Raw genomic sequence first — 25,041 nt, 5'->3', positions numbered from 1 at the left:
CCACTGGCATTCATTTTGGGTTAAGTGAGATGCTGTTCAGCTCAGTTAAGCAGACCTATTTATAATGTGGAGAGCCCTGGTTCAAGCAGGGCTGCAGAGATTAGGAGGAGAGGAGATAGGGAATTAGTCAGCCCTGTTAATGCTTTACCTGGCAGTGAGGAGGAACTGTGGATGGCCATGCCTGCTTCCCTCTTGGCAATGCAAAGGCCAGCAGTGCTTGGGTTTGTTACAGAGCCCTGGTAACCCCCTCAGACTTCACTTTTGCAAAGCAGCACGTGCAGTTTGCCAAAGTTGCCCTGTGTCAGGAAAACCCAATGCATAGAAAGACTCTTTGTGCTATTTGAGTTGTTGACAAAGGAGGGAAGAGTAGAGAGAGGTTTCATAGAATATTATCTCTACAGTCTTTTTTGTACTTTGGCTTATTTCTTGTGGAGCTGAAAAGGTGAGAATAAATAGCCACTAAAGCTACAAAAAATAATTATACAACAAGATGAAAAATAGTATTCTTTATGATCGCTTGCATTGGGTTGCAGCACCTAAAGTTATGCAAGTGTAACACAGGATACTTCTTAGAAAAGACCCTTTCTCTCGAAGTCTAGCAGGGAACAAATCCTGAAACACTGGATTTTTGCATGTGTATACAACAGTCAGGGAAGTAGGCAGACATTGCTTTTCAGTTTGGGGCAAGTTACCAGCTCGTTTAGACCATTATCCACTATCATGATGTAGAACTCCACTTTTTCCCCAGCACTCCTGTCTAATAGTCTGGGCAGTAACCTTTGCAGAAGGCCAGAGGGGACAACTGAATGCAGTGGTTTCTTCTAAAGCCCTTACAAAACTAGCAGAACTTGGAGTCTTACATAGTGATAGTTGTTGGCTGATGGTTTTGGGGGAGGTTTTTTTGGTGTTTTCTTTTATTTTTAAGGAAGTAATTTCCTTCACAAAAGGGAAGCATTTTTTCATGCAAGACATAATTAAACTGGAATTCATTGCCACAGGATGTTGTGGATGCCAGAAGTTGAGATAGGTTCAAAAAGCAATTAAACAAATTCATGGAAGCTAAGTTCATCGAGGGCAATTAAGCACAAAGATACAATCTCTGGCACAGGAAGTATTAAGCCACAGCTTGCTGGAAGCTGGTAGGGGGGAAACCTTATGGTATGCTTGCACCATTCTTACACACCCACCAAGCATTTGCTGCTAGCCCCTGTCTGGGACAAGATTTTGGGCTCCATGGACCTTGGATATATTCATTATTGTGCTTTAGCTCATCCCAGTTTTGCTAAGGGAGTGCTGACAGCATGTAGAGATGTGAGTGATCCTTCAGAGTGCCTTTGCTGTGTCTTTTTTTCAGCAGAAAGCAGAATGAAGACCAGGTATTGTGGTGGTACAGAGAGCTGTCCTTGCAAGCAAGGGGCAGTGGGGAAGGAAATGAAACCAGGCTGCTCCACCACTGTCCTGCTGGCACATGACGTGGTCTGCAGAGCTCTCATGGTGTGCTGCTCATGGATGAGCTCCAGACACTTCATGTGCTTCCAGAAAATTTGTCTGTGTGAGTCCTGTCTTCCAATAACCTGCCCTCATCAGCCAACTGCTTCCTCTGGGGTGCCCAAAACATGGGGCCCTTAAAAATGGACTTAAAATGAGACCTCATGCTTATTAACAGCATGTAAATGCATAGACTAATTCTTCAGATGGAAGTTCACTTGACTTTTAGCCTTTTCTTTAATTTTAGGCTTCCTGCTTTGCTTGAGAAATTTAAGCACTGCTAATATGATGTTGTATTAGGTGGTGTCACTCAACATAGATAACACATGATTATAACTTAGTTGTTAGAAAACACCTGATTTATCTCAATTGCGCCTCTTAATTTATGCTGAGAACCATAAAAGCAATAATCAAACCTCCTCCTTCCCATTGGCAAGCCTGTAACTAAGCTGTGTGTGAGAGGATGTTTATCAGAGTGCCACAGGGACCAGAAGTTGTTTCTGTCTCCAGTTCACTGGCAATTCAGAGAAAGAACTAGGCAGTGCAATTAATTCATTGATGTAAAAAAGTATTACTCAAAAGTAAAAGAGCCTAGAGAGGGATTTAAAGCATGGATAAAGAAATTCAAGTTGGAAAATTTATGCTATCACATAATGGACATAAATAATGTAATCCAGAGCTAGTTGTTGGGAACATTCTGGCTGTGACAACAAGTGTGCCATATCTTGTGACTTTTAACCAAAACCAGTATTTCATATTTGCTTGAACCTTCATTTCTTGAAGATACTTAGAGAACATGATCCAAGTGTATTCCCAGTTCAGAGAACCAAATTACACCCAGTATTTATTATAATTTTTAAAACATTGTCAATTCAATGGGTCAGGTTTGTGTTTTACAGAGTAAAGCAGATCACTGGACTGATCAAGAGAGCTTGTAAACAAGTTTGATGTTTTTGTTCTTAAATGTAGCCACTGCTCTTTTGTGTAACTTTGTTTCTGGATATCTTGGTACACAAAAGATTTATAAAATTGTGGGGAAGTCACAGAGTGTCAACCAGAATAACAGCATGAGAATGATCCTATTGGAAAGAAATATTGAAAGACCTGGATATACTGGGTACTTACCTGTATCTATAGAACAGAGACACCAAGAGAGAGAAGGCAATTGGATGATTGAAATAATAGGAAAAAGGAGAGAAAAAATAATTCTAAACACAAAGAAGTGTTCCTAAGCAGGAAGTTCTGCTCTTGAAACACTTAAACTAGACAAATACATTGTGTCTGGCAGAGATAGTTTCCAAATAGTCCTGGATTAGAAACAGAATTTTGTATGCCTTTTGTGTCTCTGAATTTTATCCCCAATAAAGTGGATTGGAAAGCAGGAGGTGGTTAGTATCATGGGTTCATCTCAGTAGCCAATACTAGGATTATTTGAGAAAGTAGGATAGGGACACTTGAGATGTGTATTCTTTTGGCAGATCCAGGCTAGGTATTGGACAAGTATCTTGGGATTTATTGTAGAGTCTAAGAAGGAGTTAGTTGGCACATGTGCAGTGGTTCTGCTGTGCACGTCAGTGCTCTGGAAGGCAGCCAGCTGTGCTCAGAGGCTGGGTTTTGATGGAGGTGTTTTCCCTCACCATCAGGGAGAAAAGGTTGGCATCTCATTGAATTCAGTTTTTTTACACCCATGGTGGATGGCCATCAGGTTGGTAATCTCACAGCCACCTTTCTCTTTGCCTGAAGTGGGCCATGGTACATGAGCTCCAGAGCAGAGGAGCAGCTCCTCCTCTTTAAAATCACAGCAATGTGTGCTCCAGGTTTGGCCTGTGCACATTGCAATTCAGCAACAGCTATTCTGCTTTTCAGTCCTCACTCTAATCTGAATGCATGCAAAATAAGTCTCCCCTTTGGTTTGGATGGAAGAGCTGGTGATAGTAACTGCAGAGTTGATATTGGCTCCTACCACTTTTCAGAGAAGACTGAATGTTTTAAAGGTGAAAAGCTCTGTTTCTCAGCATTTTTTTCCTGCTGTTCTTGTGGTGCCTTAAAGCATCTTTTCCTTGAATGTAACTCACACAATGAAGTTAAAATCACATCTTCCTGGTTTCCTTCCTCTTTCATTTTGAGCTACTTTCATGTACAAACCATCCACCTCCTCAGAGTGAACCCTCTGAGCAGGTTCTGGATGAGTCTTGTTCTCATTTCTAGTCCTGAGTCATGCCTAATATTAGATCCCTTGGAAGAAAGTAAAATCCCACAAGTGGGAAAACTGCAGAATTCTCAACTCCAATTGCTGACACTGTTGATGTTTTGTGGTTTTTAATCTTATTAGTATTATTGCTTCAATAAATACCTCACAGAGAAGAGTTCTGTGGGTTACTTTTGTAAGCGTGGGTGCAGCAATATTTTCTTTCATCACTTTTAAATCTATTGTCTTTTATTTAGTTGAACGACTCCTTGCTCCTGTTCTATTGGGAGAAAAAGAGGGTGGGAATGGAGAATAAGTGCATCCAGATGGTTTTCTCTGCCTGTTTTATGTTATCATATGCTTGGATTGTTTCACCTCTTACTTACCGCCCCTTGAACATAGCCCAGAAATTTGAAAATCATTAGGGTTCCTATTCAGCAGACTTTTTAATGGACTGTAGGCCATCCAAAGTCATGCTAACAAGGGTTCAGTCAGTCTTGAGTTTTGTAATGTGTGTGTTTTGTAACTGAGTTCTTAGATGAGCATCTTTCTGGGGCTGTAAATTGATGTCAGTTCCTTGTGGACTTATAAGTTTCTGAGGTTTTTTTTTGTTGCAAACGGGTTGAATGCAATGTTCGAGAGAAAAACTGTGTTTTCCATATTATTCTTTATCTCACTCTAATACAAAGCTCCACATCTGGTTTGTGGTTTTGACTATGACTGGAAACTAAGCAGATGTTTTCCCTGCTGTCCACAAGACCACTTAGATCTTTCTCCAAATGGTTACAATTAATGTGAAACCCATCCACTTCTACTATTAGTTCAAACTCTCCTTGCCAATTTGCATAACCTTGCACTTGTGTTCAGTAACATTTATTTGCTGTAGCTTGGGTGGATGCTTCAGATTCATACTACTAATTCTTACTGGTTTTATTTAATTTATAGAGCAGTATCATCAACCATTTTTTCCCCCTATTTCACATTGTATATGCCCCTTTCCAGATCATTTAATATATTAAATGTTGATCATAGTATCCACCCCTGGGACTTCCCCCATTAACCTTCTTGGAAACTGGCTATTTATTCATGCTGTTCGTTTTTCCTAAATTAGCTTTAATCTATTGACGGATGTTTACCTCTCACCCCATGACTAGTTCCCCTAATAGACTGTGGTGATTAATATTACCAAAGGCTGTTTGAAAATTCAAATTAATTATATCTACCAATTTTTCTTTAACCACTGTCCTGGCACTCCTTATAGAAAACACGGATGTGCCCATTTTTCTTATGGCAATACCATGCTAATCTGCCTGCTGTATGGCATTAATCTAACTTTCCTAACTACCCAGTTGAGCCATTTTACCAGGTACTAAAGTAAGGTTTACAAGTGTCTGTAATTCCCAAGTTCACTGTTGCTTTTTATACACAAATCCACACTATCACCTGCCCTGCAGCTTTGCCACTTCCTATTTAATTTTAATGACCAAGCTGCCAGCAAAATGCATAATGTGCCTCTCAGCTCTTAACATCGTTTGAAACTCGGGCGAGCGCTACCTGGGCCAGTTTGTTTCCAATTTAAATTAATTTTATGTGACTCCAGGCATCAGTGGCAGGCTGCCCTGGGTTTTTACAGCGCCTGCTCTTGAGCTGCTCGTTACCGGCACCCGCCAAGGGCCCCTGCAGGGCTCTGCTCTTGTGCCTTCTATACCTTCCCATACCTCTCCTATACCTCATCTCTCCTATACCTCTTCTATACAACCTGTTTGGTGTAGCCAGCCCAGCCCCTTGCTCTGGAGATGTTCTTTGAAAAGCTCATCCAAGTATCTTGACAACCCCTTTACCCTGAGACTTTTGGGACGCTTAATCTGCTCTGTTAAAACTAGAATTTTTAACTTTTTAATTCAAACAAGCAAGTAGAGCATCATTTGAGTATGATTTTAGTGATTTTTTGCCTTTTATGCTAGTTAAAGTTGGATTATTTCTGGGTCTTGCTGTGATCCAGAGGTTCATAGCCAAACTAAGTCTTTACATTCAAGTCGGTATTTTCTTCTGTACATGTCTGAGCAATTTATGGCTTTAATGTACATTTGCTTGACTTTGTTTTTATGTTTTAAGTTGCAAAATCATAATTGTTTCTTTCTGTTTGCAGTATGAAGTGTTTCTTTTGACCTGTATTAGAGTGGTTTTGGTTAAAAAATTGAGTTAAAATATGCATTGCAACTTTTAAAACATTGGTCTGATGATGAAGTTTAGTATTCTATTGTCTTAAACGAGATGCTTAGCACCCAAACCTGATTTACTGCAGTTAGCCAGCAGTTCTGGTTTGTTTCCAGTCTTTAGGCTCTCCAGGTCTGTGATCAGGCTGTGGGCAGGTGCTTGGCAGCAGCCAGGGGCAGTGTGAGATGAGCAGAGAAAGGCTGATCCACTGCAAAACAACACAGTAGAGAAAACTCAGCCAGATAATCAGGTTTAGGATTAAAAACCCTAAAACCTCCCAGTAGAGCCTGGCCATCAGTAGTGCCCAGGGCTGTGAGCAAGCCCAGGGGTCATGCAGGTGGAGGAGCTGGGCAGTGTTGCTATAAAGTTACCCCTGAAATTTCACCCAGAGCGAAGGGAATAAACAGAAATGAAGCGCGTACTCCTCGCCGCTCGCAGATGGGCTCCACACATGTCAAGGCTCAATTTATCCTATCAGTAAGGTCTATTCTGGGCTCTTCTGTGTTTTCTGCCAGTTCAGTCTGGGAGTTGTTTTACACCTCTTGGCAAATATTTGGTTTGGGAGTTTCTAAGTATAATCTAAGTGATTGATTAAAACTCGGGGAAAGCTGCAGCTCTTACTGGTTAGAGTAATTTCAAATTTACCATTAGATAAGTTTTAAAGGTATTAGTGTATCTTCAGCATTTAAGACTAAAGCAAGGGATCCAAACAGCCTGTACTGCTGTTCTTGTAGAGTTAAGCATTGTTTCCTTATTTCTGAGTACTCAAGTGCATCTTGGATGTCGACCGACACTGCAGTATTTGGTACATTGTACCAAATTACCCAGTTTATCTCCCCTCCTGTTAGTGTCAGGCTGATTCCTTCCTACAGTTTGCAGCATTGTCCTTCAGAGGCATTGCAAACTTGCCAGCTCCTTAAACACACTTCCTGCATCTTATATTTTGATTTTGGCTTTGAAACCTGTTCCCTCCACACCTTCTTGGGTTTAATTTCCCTGAGCTGATTTCCTGCAATGGAATCCTTTCCCCTGTCCCTGTGTTTTCATCTTGCACTGGGAGTGCTGGACATTTGCTGTCTTAACTGTGCTGCTTCAGACCCCACAGTGCATCCTGGATGTTTAAAGAATTCAGCCCCACAGCTTTCCTCTGCATTAACAAAATATTTTCTCGGTTTTGTGAATGAAGTGAAATGCCCACCATCATGAAGGAAGTCTGTGGTGCAGCTGGGGGATGAACTCTGATCTCCATGTGTCTGTCCAGTACCTTGATTACCTGATCATCTCCACTGCCTCATCTCAAATTCATCTGTTGAGGTTGAACCAGCGGGTCAAACTGCATTTTTCATCTCTTTTCTCTCCACTCTCCTTATAGCTTGAGGCACTGGAGGAGAGTGGAGTTTTTACATGTTGGGAGTCTTCTTCAATACTGTTCTTTTATCCCCTCTTTTTTGCCTGCTTCCTTGCATCTCAAGTTATGTGAAATCAAGTCTCTATTCCCTTCTACATCTGAAATGCAGCTTTCTGTATTCATGCACATACTTGCCATCAAAAGTTTAATCTCTGTCCTTCGTTTTAATGCTGTAACAAGATTTTATTATTTTTTTTTAGGACCCTCACATTTTCCTTCCTCTATGTCATTCAACTCTAGGCAACCAGTATTTTCTGCATTTAGCATCTAAGTCACGTTCTTTCCTGATTTTAGTGTCCCCAACCTGATTCAGCATGGAATAGAAACCCTTTTCTGCCTTGTACACAAAAATGTGTGTACAGGGTTAGATCAAAGGTCCCCCTAGCCCAGCATTCTGTCTCTTGTTGTACAGCAGATACCCAGGGAAGAGTGTCAGTTCAGGGCAATCAAGCAATGATACTTCCCCAGACTGTACTACCAGTCTCTGGCTCATTTGCAGCTCAAAAACTTAATTTTGTACTTAACAGCTGTTGATAGATTTCCCACCTCCCCTTTCTGTTAACTTGCCTTTCTTCTGTGAACCCACATACTCTTATAGCATCCATAATATTCCATGGCCAAGAGACAGAAGAATTATTGCTTGTGCAAGGAGGTGTCTCCTTTTCCTTGTTTCTGTCCTGATAATTTAATTTGTTCTCTGACCATTCTTTTTTCAGAAGGGTCTACAAGCACTCATTTATTCTCCGTGCCACTTCTGGCTTTTTATTGTTTTGCATAGATGTTTCATGCATTTAATCACTGTTGTTGTCCTACTTCAGCTTTTCAGTTCTCCTGTGTCTTCTTTTTCTGTGTGCAGTACTCGTGGTGTAGATTCACTCTGCATGCATGCAGAGATGTATTGATGCTTTATGTTCCTTTCCTCAGCACTATATGCCTACTATTATTACTTCATTTTTGACAGCTTCCACTCTATTTCTTGTACTTCAGGGTTCTGCACACTACTGCCCAAGTTGCATTTGTGATCTGGACACTGACAGTTACTCTTGCTTCACCTGAATTTTCCTTTTCCTATTTTTCTGCCTTTTTATGCTCCCACCATATCTGAAATGTTTTTTTTCCTCCAGTGTTCCTACCCACCTTGATCTCTAAATTTCTGTCAAAGATTCATACTACAAAGCCCTTCAAAAGCATCTGCTCTTTTTTTTTGCCTTATCTAGTCTACCAGCACTGTCAGGCAACTTTCTATTATGCTGGAAATAAAAAATGTCTCTAAGACGTGTGCCAAGCTCACAGAATGTAAATCCACATATGTAGATCCAATCCACTCTTCTTTTTTTCTTCTTTCCTCTTCACCATCTGTCTTCTAATCTGGTTTCTGTGGGCATTAAGGTATAATTTTACACCAGTCCAGTTAATTCCAAGTTTAGTTCTAGCTTCTACTGTTCAAAAGTGTCTCATGCTAATGGAGCTTAATCTGCACACACCGTGCACAGCATCTCAAGGAGAGCAGCTCTGATTTTAAGAGGAAGTCCAGGAAAGTCTGGGGCCTCCTCTATTCCTGTCTGGGAAGTTTTGGATAGAAATCACTCCCATGATCCGTGTAACTTCTGCCTGATGAGGCTGATGCTGGTTTTCTGTGTTGCCGCAGCGCTGCTGTGCAGATGTGCAGCCTGTTTGTCTCCCAGCCATGCTGGATTGCACAGACTGACTCTGTGATCAGGGAACACGCACGTGGCAGCTTGGAGACTCACCAAGAGCATCATGTCTGTTGCTTATGCTGAGCTCTGGGTCAGCACGTAAGCATTTGTCCAGAGTTGCCTTGGATTAGTGGTGCTGGCTGTAAGAGAGCAATCTGCCATCAGGTGCAAGTCCTGATGTTGATGTGAGCTTTAACCATGACCAAGGTATTGCAGGAGAACTCTGCTTTTATAGCAGCAGAACCCACAGTTGCTGTATCAACATTGCAAATGATTAAATCACCCTGATTCCTTCTCTCTGCCCTAAGATCCTCTTCCAGTTGTGATGGGCTCTGAGCATTTGAAAAGTTGGGTGTTGTGCTCAGTTGCTCCCATAAGGATCTTTGGACCTTGGTCTGTGGGGTGCAGTGATCAAGGAACAGTGTCCTCCTCCTCTCCTCCACAGCCACAGAGTTTAGCTGCAGTGTGGTTTTGAAGGCCAGCAGCATTTCAGGTCCTCCAGCTGTGGAGGTGCTGAGGATAACTCTGTCCTTCAGGCTGCATCATTACATTCACATGTAAAGATGTGATTCACAGAAAAGCCCAGATCTCCAATGTAGAGCTGCATGTGTAATAGTGGGTTGGCAGAAATCTGTTAGTTGAGCATTAAGTTCAATTAAACTAATTTAGAAACTGATTAATGCTGCAATGGCCAGAGGTCTAGCCTGAGAGTAGTTGTGCTCAGTTTTAGTGCTCTGCATTTGGCTTCCTGTGTGATCTTGGGCAAACCACTTAGCTTGTCTGTGAGAAGCCCACATGGGTGTTGTGAGGTTAAATGCTGTAAGGATTCATACAGAGTTTGAAGATAAAGTTAGCAAAAGCAGTCCTTTTTTGTTAGCCCTTTCTGTGTCCCAAATGTTTTCTATGGTTGGAAAAAACCCCACACTTAAAGTTGCCACATAACCAAATTTCAGAAATACACTTGCATATATGCCTGAACAAATGATGTCACACTTGAGTGGTTACTGCTGAATCTGATGCTGATGGCAATATTGGCAGTGTGATCTGCTTCTGCAGTGAGTGTGGCTCAGAGCCATTCTGATGTTAAAAAAGGGACAGAAACAATCAGTAACCCCTGCTGCCAGGCAAAGGAAGGATGAGGGCTGGAGCAGACAAAAGCTTAATCTTTCTCTTTCTCTGTTTTTCTAACAGTTGGAGCTAATCGCTGATAACCAACAGTAAAACATCTGAATCATAAATCTGTTCAGCTGCTGTGTGACTCACAACAAACAGAGTATGAACTGTTTGTGCCTTAGCTATTCTCTTCCCTGCTGAGCTCTGCCATCAGTTATCTCACACATAACCCCTTCTGGTAGTCTTTGCAGGTTTAAAGCAAAATTCCTGTAATGCTTTTTACATTTTAAGTCACTGGGGCACTATTTCCATGCTAGCTCCCTTTTAAGGTAATTTTAGGCAGAAGATGCAATCACAGCAAGGAAGTCCAAGGGATGCAGCCTACACACTCCTCTTTCTCCCTTCTCCCCCACTCACCCCCCCAAAAGCCAGGACTCCTGCTTCCCACTATTGAGAGAATTAATCCTTTAGTGCTCCTTGCTGCTCTACCTTCCATAAAGCCAATAAGCACAGAGTGACTGAAAGATTGGATCTGTGTCCAAAGGAATGAATAGCAGTGGATCACACTGCTCCAGCTCTTTTGCAAGTGCTGTTAGGAAAAAATCATTTGGTTTTGTTTGAAAAATAATTAAGATGTATCAGTTTATGCAAAAGTGAGTCTGAGCATTTTTGGATTTTTTTTTTTCTTTCTTGGATCAATGGACAGCTGGGGAAGAGGGGGGAAGGAAATTCCTAACTTTGGACACCAGCTGGAAATCAATACCAAGTTAGTCCTGAAGGCTATTCCTTGACTGCTGGCTGTGGATGTGCTCCTGTGTTGACTGAGGCTGCTCACAGCAAATGAATAGGTGGACTTGTTAACACTAAAATTTTATTTTGGAGGAAAAGGAAGTGATGTTACTTTGTTGTGGTTGCTTAACTGTCTTCTGTGCAAGAAACCCTGGAATGAGTAAATTCTGTAGGCTGCAGAGTAGGATGTGACTTCTTTGTTGTTGTTGCTTGCCTTTTCTTGTTCTATTTTGACTGTGTGGAAATGGTGTGGAGGTTATTGAGTTCAAACGACTTCCTGAGATTTCTGCATGCTAGAAGGGAATGACTTGGGAAACAGTCTTTGGAGTTCCTCTTACTGAAGCTTTATTATATTGGCAAGGCTGAGTCAGAGGAAATGTTGCCAGACATCAACACAGTGGGACTGAGTTCCTTGGGAGTGACCAGGTCAGAGTCACCTGAACTCATGGGCAAAGAGATTTTTCAAACAGGAGCAGCGTGTGAATGCATTGATCTAAGAGCAGGGGTGTGCAGAAAAGAACTGTGCTCAGTCTTGGGAGGTGTAAATCTGAAATGTTGCAGTGCAGAGCACAACTGAGGCTCTCCACACTCTCTTTTAAGGAGCTTTGGAAATCACAGATTGTTTTATGCTCAAATATTTTATGCACATTTTATTTAAAAGTTTGAAGGGGGCTTCTATATTGGCACTAAAATATGAGGAGTATAGAACTATGACAGCTTGGGAGGGATGGCAGGCACCTCCTGCAAGGAGATTCTAAGCTAGGATTGGTTTCCACCCTGGAGATGCCTAGGATGAATTTGTTAGGAAGGAAAGTAGTGATCCTTGCTCTCAGCACTCAGTGTTCTGTGTCATCTCACACTTTTGGTATTTTTTGTATTGTGCTTTTGAAATGCTTCATTATTCTTTTAATTGAATTTATTTGGTTGTCTTTTGAAGTTGTTTTTAACATTCTTGCAGTGAAATCAAATCCTGGGGAGAAAAGCTGTTTGTTGAGTTGTCCAGGCAGCAGCATGGCTTTTCCTAAACTTGAGTCTTTCCTAATTTCTCAGTTTTGCTCCTTTGGACATTAATGCTGGATAGGACAAGACATTTCCTTCACTGCTGAAAAAAAAATGTAGTTGGTAACGTTGTGACTCAGGATTCTTGCCCATGTGAGGTGCCCAGTGCAGGTGTCTTTTTCTGGTATCTGGGACCTTCTCTTTGGAGAAGTTTGAGCAGCCCTGCTTCTATGGAATCTGCTTGGAGGGGTCTGTGAAGAGTTAAGCTGATTCTCGTTGTCTTACAAATATTCAGCCTCATGGGAGCTTTAGGTATTTGTCTCTGCTGTGCATGTTGAGAAAGAGCAGAGAATAGTCAAGAGGGCTGCCTGAAGTCACCCAGCCTGGCAGAACTGGGAATAGGTTTCCTGGCTCACAGTACTGTACTTTAAACCACTTTTTTGAAAAGATAATCTGTATGTTCAAAGAGGGCTTTATAAAGCTCCCATTAACCCCAGTGCCATACCTAGTGAGGAATCTAATTTATGTTCTGGCAAATGAAAGCAGCTTCAGAGACCTTGGTGCTGCAGGTCACTGTCAGACCTTCAAGGTTCGTTGCCACCAGTTTAATTTTTCTCCTGGTTGGATTTGACTCTGTTGTTCCTGAGAAAGCAGGAGCAAAATTTGCTCCTGAGGAGAGATTTCCAGCTGTGGATAACTGAGAACAAGGTCCATGCAAGGGTTTTTGCTCTGTTATACCTTTTAATGTATAGAATGTCTAATGTTCCCATTCCTTCCTGGAAAAAAGAGTGACTTTGTGGCAAAGCTGTCTTTTTTTTTTTTACTGCATTTTATCACCTAGTCAGGATCTGAATTCCAGTAGCCAATGACTGGAAATGTCCTTTCAAACTAAAATGTTGAACTTTGGAGTTTACCCCTGAGTCCTCAAGCTATCTGAACAGCAGAGGAATTTTTTTTCCAGTTTTCTCTTTTGTTATCAAGGTGGAACACAGCATCTAAATATTAGAGAAGTAGCAGTACATTAACCTCAGCCTTGCTTTTACTCAAAGATTGAAAGTGTTTTACAGGGTTGGCTAAAAATTATCTAACATTTGTGTGGGGGAGGAGGGAGAGACGGACAGAGATTTAGCTCTCATCACTCTGAATGCATGAAGTGAGAATAAAAGCCAGGCCTTTCCTGATCCCATGCCCTACTAATAACACTTTTACAAGCTGGTTATATAATTATCTGTTATCATGAGCTTTTTCACCCCCACTTCAGGCAGATCAGCTATATCATCCAACCAAAGCGTTTTGTGCAGATCCTTGGGTAATCCAGTGTCATCAGTTCTGCACTGAATTGCAGAAACAAAACTGGGTATTACAGTTTATGAGATGTAACAGACTTTTGGGTCAGTTTCTTGTTTGTTTTCAAGTATAATGAAACAAGTCTGAGGTTCTTTTTTTCTTTTTTTCATATTCTGGATATCAGGAAAATTTAGAAGAAAAAGATACTCCAACTAATGTATGTTGAATAAGTATTATAACAATAGAGCTGGTTTCCTCTGTGTCTGGGCAATAGTTTACTGCCCTTCTCTCAAATTACAATGCTTTTTATAATATGTGTTTTAAGAGTGCAGTTAGCATTAACATTTATGAACATCCTAATAATAATTATTTTCCGTTTCTGGCAAATATAACCGTTATTGTGTAAATAGTCAAGTGTTTGTAGCAATCTGCAAATTTATTGGCTATAAAGACAGCTTTAAATGAAGCTGGAGAAGAATTCCTGCATGGCGTGTGTGTTGAAGAAGATTTTGATCCCCTGCTCTGGAAGGAGAGCCACAAGCACTCCATCACCTTTTTTATGGAGCAGCCTTGCCAGATGTGGAGTGAAACGCAGAGCGTGTCTCCTAAGCACGCAAAGGGCTCTGTGCTGTTTCCCCTGGCAAAAACACGTGTGAGCCAAGCTCCTTCCAGATGGGAGTGCAAGTGGATGGTGCTTCATGGCCACCTCAGGCCGTGGAGAGAATGTTGAGTTGCTTGCAGTGTGTTGCAAGAAGGGTTTTTGCCCTTTACTCTGACTCAAAAGTCAGTGCCAGCTTTTTGCTTTGTTTTTTTGAGCATCTCCTTCTCTCCACTGCCTTTCCCAAGCTCTGGGTAAGGGAAAGGGAATTCCCATGGTCTCCTGGCTGCTCCTAGCCCCAAGAGCAGTTGCCTGGGTCACCAGACAGCTCTGTTGGGTCCTGTTTGGACTTTGATTAGTTCAGCACCATAGGACACCAGGTGGGGAAGGTGGAAAAGGTAGCAGTCACTGGGATAGAGGCTCTGAAACCCAGCCAGTCTTTCAAAGCTATGGCAGGGTGGTCTTTCCCACATATCCAGTGAAATGCAGATCTTTTTGGACAGGGCTGGAGATAGAGTGTGAACTGGGAGAGATAACTTCTTGTATTTATTTTGACATTGGATCCTGCAGTGACGAAGCCGGCTATGTGTGACTTGCATTCCAATATTCAACTGGCTTGAAACACCATTTCCTATCTCAAGCCTATCCCTTAGCACATATACATCTCATTGAGGTGGTAGCATTTGTGTTTGTTGCAATAATTCTTTTAAAAATTGCACAAAAGCCATTAATTTTTGCATTTAATTATGTCTGGACTGCATAAGCTTAGAATGAGTTCAGAAATTCTGATAGATAAGCAAGATTATGCTTTTGGAATCCAGAGGAGAACAGACACTGATATAAGAGTATGAAAAAGATCTATTAAGTCTAGTTCTAGCAACTGTTAGAACATGGAATGATGTGTGGTTTTAAAACTTATTCTTGGGCTTGAGACTAAGCCCATTGCAGAGAGGCAGCTCACACATTCAAGTAGCTGCCTGGCTGATCCATCAGGGTTCATAGCAGGAGGCAGCTATTTCATACTTTCTCAAATAATTCTTTGCTAAATTAGTAGGGAAAAAAAAAAAAGGTGCTGGAACTTGGATTTCACCATTGCACTGTGATGGAACTCTCCCACCTTTCATTTTGGCAGTGGCAGAAATGTGAGGTACCTGTGTGTGGCTGCTGGCTCCCTCTCCCTTGGTGGCTTTCCTTTTGTCCCACCCAGAGCAAGGAAGAGTTTTCAGTGCTGGCAGCACTTCCAGGCCACTCTCCCCACTGAGCCCCAGGCAGGGTTTGTTTGTGGTGTGCATGCTGCAGGCTGCACTCTGCACAGCATCCAAGGAGAGCCAGAAGAATGGCTGGCTGTGGAGATCAGATTAAAAGGGAAAAGCAAGGCTTTACAGTAAAGCCTGTTTATACCTGAATTTATTTTAATGTTTCACCCTGCTTTTCCAGGTAGTGGTGAGCAAGCACCTATCTTCCTCCATTCAAAAGCCAGGTGGTTGTTTTGGTTTCAGGGACAGAAGGGATGCAAGGAAATCACCTGACTCCTTAAGGGGATGATCTGGACTTTCTATGGCCAGGCTGGTGGAGATAAGTTGTTTCATGGCTTGCATATCACCTGACAGCTAATAACACCCTGGAGAGGGGAGCAGCACTGGTTGCTGTTACTGGAGAGGTTTTGTGGGGAGGATGCAACTTAATGCCCTGGTGCCTCAGGAGTGCCTGATGGCAGGGAGTAAATCCCCCAAGAGTTTTGGCCAGTGCATGAGTGGATGTTGCTTAGATTTACCAGTCCAGCTGTATCAAAAACAGTGAAAATTCCCTTTAAAAAAATTATTTTCCTGGTAAGTTTTGAAATCCTTGCAGAAACTTTAGCCGAGCAATCCATTCCAGATTTTGGCACTCATCCTTGCCCTTCCCAGTGCTCATGCTGAGCAGATGAGTGCAATGGCCAGACCTAAAATGAAGAGCATCTACAGTCTGATCTCATCCTCCCTTGCTGCCTTTGGCTGGAGTGGAGGAGGAGCTTTGAAATCGGATTATTACCTCGAGCCTCTTGGCTTTGGAGCTACAGACTGTTCCCCACGTTTCCAATGGGCTTAAAAGCTTAGCAGAACTCCCACTAGGTACCCAGGAAGCCTCTTACCACAGGAGATGGTGACATGGCAGGATCAGCTGTTCTTTATTTATCGTGCAGCTGAATTGTCTGGGGAGGGACCATGGCTAACCCAGTGCTGCTGTTTCCAGAAACAGTGTCAAAACAGGTAGAGCTGATGCTGTTTCCCACCAACAGGACTGTGCTCACCCAAAGTGCTGTGTAAGACACTTGCTAAAATTTTTAGTCTTTAACTTCTGGTAGTATTTAGCCCACCAATGGGAATGATAAATCCAGGATATGTGGAGAGAAATAATTTGGGGCTGTTTTGGTTGGGACTGCAAGAGTTTAGCGATATATAATCTATATAATATTTTGGGTTAGTTTCAGAATGGTGCCAATCTCTAGGTGTCTGCTCACCACTTTTCTCACCCTGTCTTCCCAGGGGGAAAAAAAAAAAAAAAAAAAAAAAAAAAAAAAGACAAAAACAAAATCCTAAACCAGCGCAGTCTGAAGTGAAAAGGTCTGAATACTTCTGATACTCCATACAAGCACAGCTACTGGGAGAGGGCCTTTCTAGGAGATAATAAATGATTTCTTTTCTGTCTGAGGGTGAGGCAAACAGGATGCAATTCAAACAGACTGTGTTTCCTCTCACACTGTTGTGCTTGGAGGCTATTTTCAGCTGGAGGAGTTGAACTTGTGGCTTGGGCAATAGTAGTCAGCCACTCTGGGACGGAGGGGAGGAGGGCAGTGTTTTGGTTTTGTTTTTTTTTTTTTTTCCTTCTTTTTAAGACCACAGTGCCAATACTTTTCCCATAAAGACACAGACCCCCTGATTTGAAATTTAAGCAGACTGGTGATGGGCTTGTTTTTCTTATTTGCCCTTCACAGGCCTCTTGGAAGTGTTCCACGGGGTCTGCAAGAGGTCTGCAAACCAAAGGCTGGAGGTTCTGCTGAGCCTGAAATTTGTTGTAAAGCCAGCTCAGTGCCCAGTATGATGCTTGCCCCTCAGCCAGCATAACTGGCTTATGGTAAATGGTGTAGATTATCTGCCCTGAAGGAAGAGGGGATTATTCTGAAAAGGAGAAATTATCCTTTGGAGAGAAATAGCACCATCTCCAAAGGCTTTGGCTGCTCATAAATCTGCAGAAAAAGAAAGATGATTGCAGTGGCATCAAGTGTCAGCCCCACCACTGAGTGAAGCATACCCATGGTGTGGGTGTTGGGCTTGTGTCAGCTGGGCTGTCTGTAAAAGTGCTCTGCATGTGGTGTGTGCCCTCCCAGGTGCTACAAGGCTTTTCTGAATGTTCTTGAAATTCTTTGATGCTCTGGAATGGCAACTGCTTTAGAGGCATAAAGTACTAGCACCTAACTAAACAGAAAGTAATCACTTGCTGCTTCAGAGCTCCAGATGCACCCTGTCCATCTGAAAGGGTTCTTTGCCAGGGGCAAGAAATGGAAGGAGTAGCAGTTTTACATCTTTAAAGTGATGACAGTGCCTGCATTCATAACAAATGTAGTTCTGAAATCGCTTGCACTGCAGGCAAGATGAGCTAGGAGGAGAAGAAAGCATTATTAGCACTGGTACATGGCCATGGGGCATGAGGGAGACTGGATTGATCAGTCTGAAATCTCTTTTCAGTACAGTTTAGCCACCCAGCGTGAGCTGCTCCTTTGTGTTTGTATTACACAGCAATGAAAATTCCACTTGGAGAGCAAGGAGCATCGTGCTGTGCAAATAGGGGAGGGTCCCTGTCCCAGGGGAGAGATCAGGCAGCAGGTTAATGTGGATGGAGAACTCCAGCTGTGATGGTTAGTGGGATAGGTGGGACATAGAGAGCACGGTGGTCTCAGAGTTTTAACCATCCTGATAGAGAGGGTAAAGGAAGACAAAATGTAAGTTTGCCTATAAACCAAGTGTGGAACATTCTAGCCTGACCAAAATGCCCACTGGCATGGCAAACATGCATTTGCAAACCTACTGAGGCTGAGCTGAGCAGAATTCAGTGTCTGCTGCATCCCCTTTCAGAGGGTGGCTGATGTTACCCCTTGTGCTGGTGGCACTGGTGGGAGCATGGAGGATTTGTTCTTTGCAGACAGCTATAATGTGGAGGCAATACAACAAATTCTCCCTGGCTTTCTGTTTATAGCCAATCTCCCTCATACAAAGCTGTCATCTCACACCTCTGCTTAGCCCTGGAGTAACATTATGCTCCCATTTTACAGCATGCTCCAAATAGCCTTCAAAGTCTGTTTTCAGAAAGTCAAGGAAGGTAGACATTTCAGATGCACTGGCAGAGACATTAAGGGGGAACCTGAAGCAACAGGAAAAGGGAATACCTTTTCTGCTCTTGCTTTGTACTCCTCCCCAAATGATAGTTCCCTTCTGACAGGACAGCTTTTTTCCTCCATTAGCTATTTGCTCTTCATCCCCTGACCTCACACACCAGAAGGGAGGCTCAGAGAGGAGCTGGGACCACTGTGTTGATGGGTGTCATTAATCTCTTCACCTCACACCCCAAACCTACTGTAGAAGGTGAGCTTGGCTCTCTCTGAACTTATGGTCCTGAGGGTGAAGATGATGATGCTTCCTTGCTAACTTCATCCCCACTGCCAGGAGTACAGGGAGGGCATTTAGCATTCAGCTGGGGAAAGGCAGAGTGAATAGATTTGGGATCCTTTTAGCTTAGGAAACCTTAAAGCTATGGAAAAATCATAGAGAGGGCAGCGTGCAGGAAGGTGGGAGAGGTGCATCCTTGCATCCAGCTACAGACTTGGATAACACATAGTGTTTCCAACAGCCACTTAAATTAAGATGGCATGTCTGGGAAGCTCCATCAGGACCAGGAGCTGTAACTTCTTTATGAATTTTTGGCAGCCAGCTAATTCCACTGCTGTTTGCCCTTGTAGGGTACCATGGCCCTAGGAACACCCCTAATGCCCTGCAGTGCCCTCCTGGCTTGTCATGCAGAAGACTCTCAGCAGGCTTCATATTTTGGAAACTATTTCCATGTGATGGCAGGAGTCCCAAGCAGGGAGAGCATGGCACTGGGCTGCAGGCTGAGTGGGGGCTTGGTTCTCTCAGGCATCCTGAGAAGGTGCTAGGGGCTGAGCACACTGACAGACCCTGACTTCACACCAGCAGGGATAAATGGCGCTTCTTGGAATATTTCAGGCCTGCAGTTGACTTTCCATCTTCCTGCCCAATCCCAGTACCCTTTGGCATGAGTTTGCCAAACTTTTGCCCAGATGCCTGTTGTCATGAATTATCTGTGAGGGGAAAAGAACATCCTGCCTTGACTCAGTGACGGCATTGAAATTTCAGAACATGGGCTGGGGCTGGCTCAGCACGTCCCGCTGGTAGCTTTTGGTGATCTCCTAAAGCCTCTGCAAAAGCCTGTTGAGTCACTGTGGAGCATTGCAATGGAAAGCTGATAACAGCAGTGGTATGGAAATAGAGCTGAAGGGATTGAGGTTTTTAAACTGATGGCTAACTTGGACAAGGCTTAGCTGTGCTTAAACTCGTTATGTCCATCACATTCAGTTATAGATGATTCAGCTCCAGCACAGAAAAAACCTCTAAACTTGTACCTCAGCACCCAGCCTGCTCACACTGGGCTCTTGCAGGTTTGGAGGGGTCTGTGTTTTGAAATGAAGCTTTGTGAGGCTGGCTGGCTGCTTTCCACAGCTCAACCAGCAGCACGTGCAGCCGCCCCGTGGTCACCCCATGCTGGCTTGGTGACAGTGGCCTCACTGTTGTGGACTCATTTGTTTACTTTCTTCGGGAAGGTTGACTGTCCTCCCTCTCAAAAATCCGGGCAGATATCAAAGACATCCAAAGCACCGTGTGTTTCAGACCCCAGCCGGTGGGGTTAACCACCCCTGCCAAGTGCTGGGTGTGGGCGGCAGCAGGAGTGGGGTGCCAGCCCTTCTGCCCCAGCCCTGTCTGCCAGGCTGTGGGGAGGGATGGTTGGTGCCCCTTGCCTGCCCTGCTTTGGGCCAGCACTCCTCCTGGGAGAGGTGGCCACCCTGGCTCCCACCCCTGCTCTGGTGATTGCCTCTTCCCAACAGTCCTTGCCTGACTCAGGGGGGATTTAGTACCGGGCTGGGGGGAGGGAAAGACGTTAAACAGGCTTTTCCCTAATGAGGTGTGACGCCAGCTGGAGAGGGGGAGAATCCTGCTTTTCTCCTGTCTGTTGCTCTCTCCAGCTAGAGGAGGAGGAGATGTGTGTCCCCCCCTTTTCCTCTGCTGATTTGCTGCCTCTTCTGTTTCCTTTCTGTGCTGTCCCCAAAGCGTTTTGGCAAGGTTCAGATTTCTGTGCTCACAGCTCAGTGCTCAAAGAGAAAAGGGGAAAAACAAAGGGATTGGAGGCGTGGGGAGGATGGTGGCGGGGAGGAAGCTGAGCCACTCGTCCTGGCCAAGCTGGAGGAGTGTGGGGATGAGTGACTGGGGCAGGATTTGCCCTTAGGATCAGGGAGGTTTTAGTGGCTTCTTTCTCCTGAGAGTCCCTGGCATCACTTCATCTACCTCTGTTTAGATGTGCTGCTTGAGCAGTGTGCTGCTTTGCTGTCCCTTGTTGGGGGAGAGGGCTGGAAAAATCCTCCTGCAAAATGTGGGCTGAAGCATTAGGTGAAAACCTGAAGGGATGCTAACTCTTTATCTGTGTCCCTGAGATGTTAAGATTTGCATCACATCCTCCTGGTGTGTCTTGTCATTCCCACAACTCTCTAAGTTTGTGGGAAGAGTCTAAAATTTAGGTGTTTGGGGACAGAAAGCTAGAGAATCCAGTGGGATAGAAAACTGACATTCAGATAAACAGGGCCAATGGACCCAACCCTGGGTTCATTGTTCAAGCCCTGTGTTCATTCATCAGGTTCCTCTTGCTGCTCTTACCCTTCTGTCACAAGCAGCAATAGTTAAAACCTAGGACAATCTTTTTTCTAAGACAAATCATCACGGTAATCCTTGGACTGTGCCTTTACCGTGACATTCTGGCACTGAGTGTTACTGCTGGCAGGGAGCAGAGGATCAGGATGGGCTCCAGGAAGCACCCCTGGCATTGAGGAGCACAGTGCAAGTGTCTTTCTACAGAAACACCAACAGTGAAGGGATGGAACTTCACGGGCCCCATGCTCTGTGTGTGTTCTGCTTGATCCTGGCTTGTTCCAGAGCCCCTTACCCCAGCACTGGGACTCTGCACCCAGCCCCACGCTGGTCTGCATGCCCAGAGCCTCCTTTAGTGGCTGTGAGATCCATCTGGGTTTGGGTTGAGTCCCCAGAATTGCTGCTACACCTGCCATGGAGACAAGGACAAGGAGCACCTTCTGGGAGAGAGAAAGCAGCAGGAGAGGGGCGGGGGGCACAGCCCATCCAGGTGTTTTAGTCCCTGCCCAGGAGATGGCATCTTGCCCAGTGCCCCAGGAGTGTCCCCCCAAAACTCCAGAAATGTAAATTTTGCTCTCAGGCCTGGAAAACAATGGCTGCAGATAGGAGCTGTCTGAGGTGGTGGCCACTGCTCGAGGAGTGCTAGTCAAACAGGCTGAAAAGGCTCACGGGAAGCAGTTTAAATATTCCTTCATACAAAAGGCTGTCACATCCTAGCAGGGGCAGACTGCTGACTGACAGCCTTAATGAACAAGTGTGTGTGGATGGGGAAGAGGCTGAATGCAGAGAGGCATCCTGGAGGCTTACTTTCCATCATTCTCTCTCTAACATGTCATTTTTCACAAGATGCAAGTTTATTGTGGTAATGTGGTAACACACCTGGGATGGTTTAGCATATCACATGCTTTAGGTTCCTCCCTGCTCCCTCTCCCCAGGGATGTTTATAGAAGGCATATGCCCACTGAAATATTTTACAAATAAAGTAAGTCAACACCTCTAAAATACTGGCCACTTATCAAGTGGTAAGTAGGGCCAGGAGCTGGGCTTAGTCCTTGTGGGTCCCTTCCAACTCAGGACATTCTATGATTCTAAGTGAATTCACTCAGTAATTACTGTTTATATAGTGTGATTACTATTTGTACAACAATAATACCACTCTGTCCAAGGGCTGACAAGCAGCAACTGCAGTTTTTGTATTAAGTTGTCATTAAGCAGGGTGCTCATCTAGAGGCAGGGAGCAGAGATTCCTGGTAATTTCCCTGTTTCTGTGGCAGAGAAGCTGCATCAGGCTTTGGCTGCACCCTGCCTTTTCCTTACCTCCAGCTTCCACATATAATAGATGTGTTTAGCACATTCTTCACAGGGCAGGTGTCAGGCTTCCCCTCCTGAAGCACTTTGCATGTTGCACAAGAGGTAAATAAGAGCAGTGTTGGTAATGAAAATATGCCATTAATACATTTCCAATAAAAAACTACAAGCGGCATTTAAGCTGCAATCTGTTATCAATAATTTTATTACTGCAGTTACTGCGGTCTAATAAAAAAAGCACTTTCTCTTCTTTATTGGGTAAGTGCCAAAACGTTTATCCTTTATTCTCTGGCCATTAACCTTTATTCTGTAGCCATTAGCTTAGCTATTTGTGTAACAGTCTGTTGAGTAACATTCAAGTAGGAATTTGTATTCAATCCATTATTTACTCTGAAACCCAAAAAGAATAGCTTCTTATGCCTATATTGTTTATCCATATTAAATCTTGTTAAATGCTGTATGCTAGTGATGATAAGTCTTATAGAAAGAGGATTTTTTCTTGCTGTGAATAATTTTCTGGCATACAAATAAAACTGTAATTAACCAAATAATATTTGGAAAACAAAGCTTGAAACTGCTAGCTGAAAAAAAGATATTTCTCACAATATGTTCAAAATTTGTAATAACTAAATTTCAGGAGTTTATCTTTTAGTGGATCAGTTTCTGCCTTGCATCTTTGTGAACTCCACTGCATTAGAATAAGCTGTGATATTCTCCATCAAGGATTGAGATTTTGGGCCACAAGTCTGATATCCCTCCATCCTTTCTCTTTTACTGGAACAGGGAAAAAAAGGAACCCAATGGGAAATAAGTTAAATAATCAAAATGCCTTCTTTTCTTTGAATCATTTGCTTGCTAGCTTTCAGCCATTTCTGCAATCCATCTGAAACTGCTTCTTCTGGGTTGTAAGTGGCTTTTAGGGCCCTGCTTTCTGAGCACATCTTTTAAATTGAGCTCACCAACCTTAGTGAGTGGAGGTAAAGCAGGAGAATGGAACTGTTGATTCCTGTCCATCAGGTGAACATGGGAGAAATCATGCCTTTCTTATTAGGCTGTAGTGTATCTCAACCTCACTGAACCCTATTTTTCTGCATCCAGACAAAAGCATCAGTCTTCTGGCTGGAGAGTGACATTCAGTAAAAGCCTTTCAAGGTCTTCCCATAAAGTCTTGCAGTGAAGAGGCAGTAGAAGCAGTATTTTTAATGATGAGGAAGGTCAGTTTACCCGTGTGTGTTCTGCTGCTGTACTCATAGGTGAGGCTATTTGGGTCTTTTTGGTCCTGGTAAGCTAGCAGGAAATTCTAAGGAATTACTTTAATGGTTGGATTTTTATTTAATTTTTTCCCTTCTCCTTTCTGCTCGTTAGGAACTGGAAGCTGCTCTTCACGGGGATGATGTGGAGTTTATCAGCGACCTGATCGCTTGCCTTCTTCAAGGTTGTTATCAGCGCAGAGACATCACGTGAGTAACCTGGCTCTGTGGCTTAAGCACTTTGCAAGGGGAGCTAATTAACACGGTGGCAGGGATGTTTCACGGCTTTAGAGTGATGACATGGCAGTGATCAGCAGCCACCAGCAATCAGGCCAGATGCTTCACCGAGTGGAAGGGAATTCCAGCTCTCTTGGGTTGAGTTGTAGGCTTTTAATTGTACAGACCCTTTGTTCAGATGCCGTGCAAAACCGTGTTGGATGCTCTGCTGTAGCACTAGTGAACATTCACATCTGCTGCTGTGCTCTGCACTCTGTTTGGTCAAATTAATGGTATTAAGTCATCACATATGTTTTCCACATTTGTGTGTATTGCATAGCACAAAACTTGCTGCTCTGCACACACCTCACTTGCATGAAAGATCCCGTTGCTTTACATAGGGAAAACTATGATTATTTTCTTAGAAATAAAAGGAGTATTGTAATCACTTCAGCTGCAGGATGTTGGAAAGTGATTTGAAATGTTCTCTTGAAGTTTTGACATCCAGAGACACTTTGTTAGTGTCCAGTAAAGCAGCCTCCAAAATGGAGCCATCTGCAGAACATCACTCTTTAGAGGACTGCCACTCGCACAGCAAAATGTGCTTCCAGTGATAGCAAAGGCTTGTTGCAGCGTGTTTTATTTGTTCTTTTGTGGATCATCTTAATAGCAAAGCATAATTGTGGGGACAAAGACAGCTTGGCAACACATGCAGTTGCTTGGAAGCAATCCTGCTCCTTAAGATCCCCCTGTTGTGGAGAGGCTTAGGCATAACCACAGGTGTTTGCACTGAATGCTCTATTTCTAATTAGTTGATTGTGTTTGACAAAATTTATATAGTTATTTATATATACATATGCCACTTAATTAAGTTCTCTTTCGTTGCTGCATAGACATTCAGCATAAGTGGGTATCAGGCAGCTTGCACTGCATTTACTATCTCCAGATGAAACTGTGATGAGAAGGTTGATTGTAAAGTACACTGCAGTCATGTCTATCTCCTTCATCAAAATAGCCACAGAGCAGTATATACCTGCTTGTAAACATGCAGCAAGTTTATTTCTTCATAACAAAGCCATCAGAAAATTGTGGCTTAAGTGTTTTGCCCACCTGAACCAGCTTACCCTTGTAGCAGCAGCAGCAGATTTGTCTTTGGTAAAATTCATAAATTCCACATTGTGAGGTTCTCCAAAATTCTTAAGTGGATCTAAGTGTCCACTTGGTGACTGCACTGTGTAATTGCCTCCCCATTTGCAACTCTTTTGACTAAGAAAATTGAGGGATGAATCATGGGTGAGTCCTTGGACACTAGCAAATTGTCTGTCTGTCTGTCACTCAAACACACTAACAAACAAACACACAAACACTCGTGCTGGGCAAAGCCTGGGGTGCCTGAAGGACAAACCAGCTGCATAATTTCTGCAGCCTCATGGAGAAGGGGGTTACCTCGTGGGCATGGGGATAAGGAGGAAAGAGATTTCTGCAGAGGAGATGGGGAGGAGGGCACAACAGGAG

The 25,041-nt window shown here is 43.4% G+C and overlaps 1 protein-coding gene across 1 annotated transcript in view; it reads left to right on the top strand.

The window, feature by feature from the left end:
* Positions 1 to 25,041, top strand: part of LOC130265343 (chromatin remodeling regulator CECR2) — a 91,147-nt gene that overhangs the window by 25,462 nt on the left and 40,644 nt on the right. Inside the window, exon 2 of the mRNA XM_056514385.1 lies at positions 23,426 to 23,520. The gene's annotated coding sequence lies outside the window, so the exon portion shown is untranslated. The remainder of the gene's footprint in view (positions 1 to 23,425; positions 23,521 to 25,041) is intronic.

This window comes from Oenanthe melanoleuca, chromosome 1A (genome assembly GCF_029582105.1).
Source record: "Oenanthe melanoleuca isolate GR-GAL-2019-014 chromosome 1A, OMel1.0, whole genome shotgun sequence".
NCBI classification, from domain to species: Eukaryota; Metazoa; Chordata; class Aves; order Passeriformes; family Muscicapidae; genus Oenanthe; species Oenanthe melanoleuca.
This window is presented reverse-complemented; position numbering and strand designations above follow the sequence as displayed.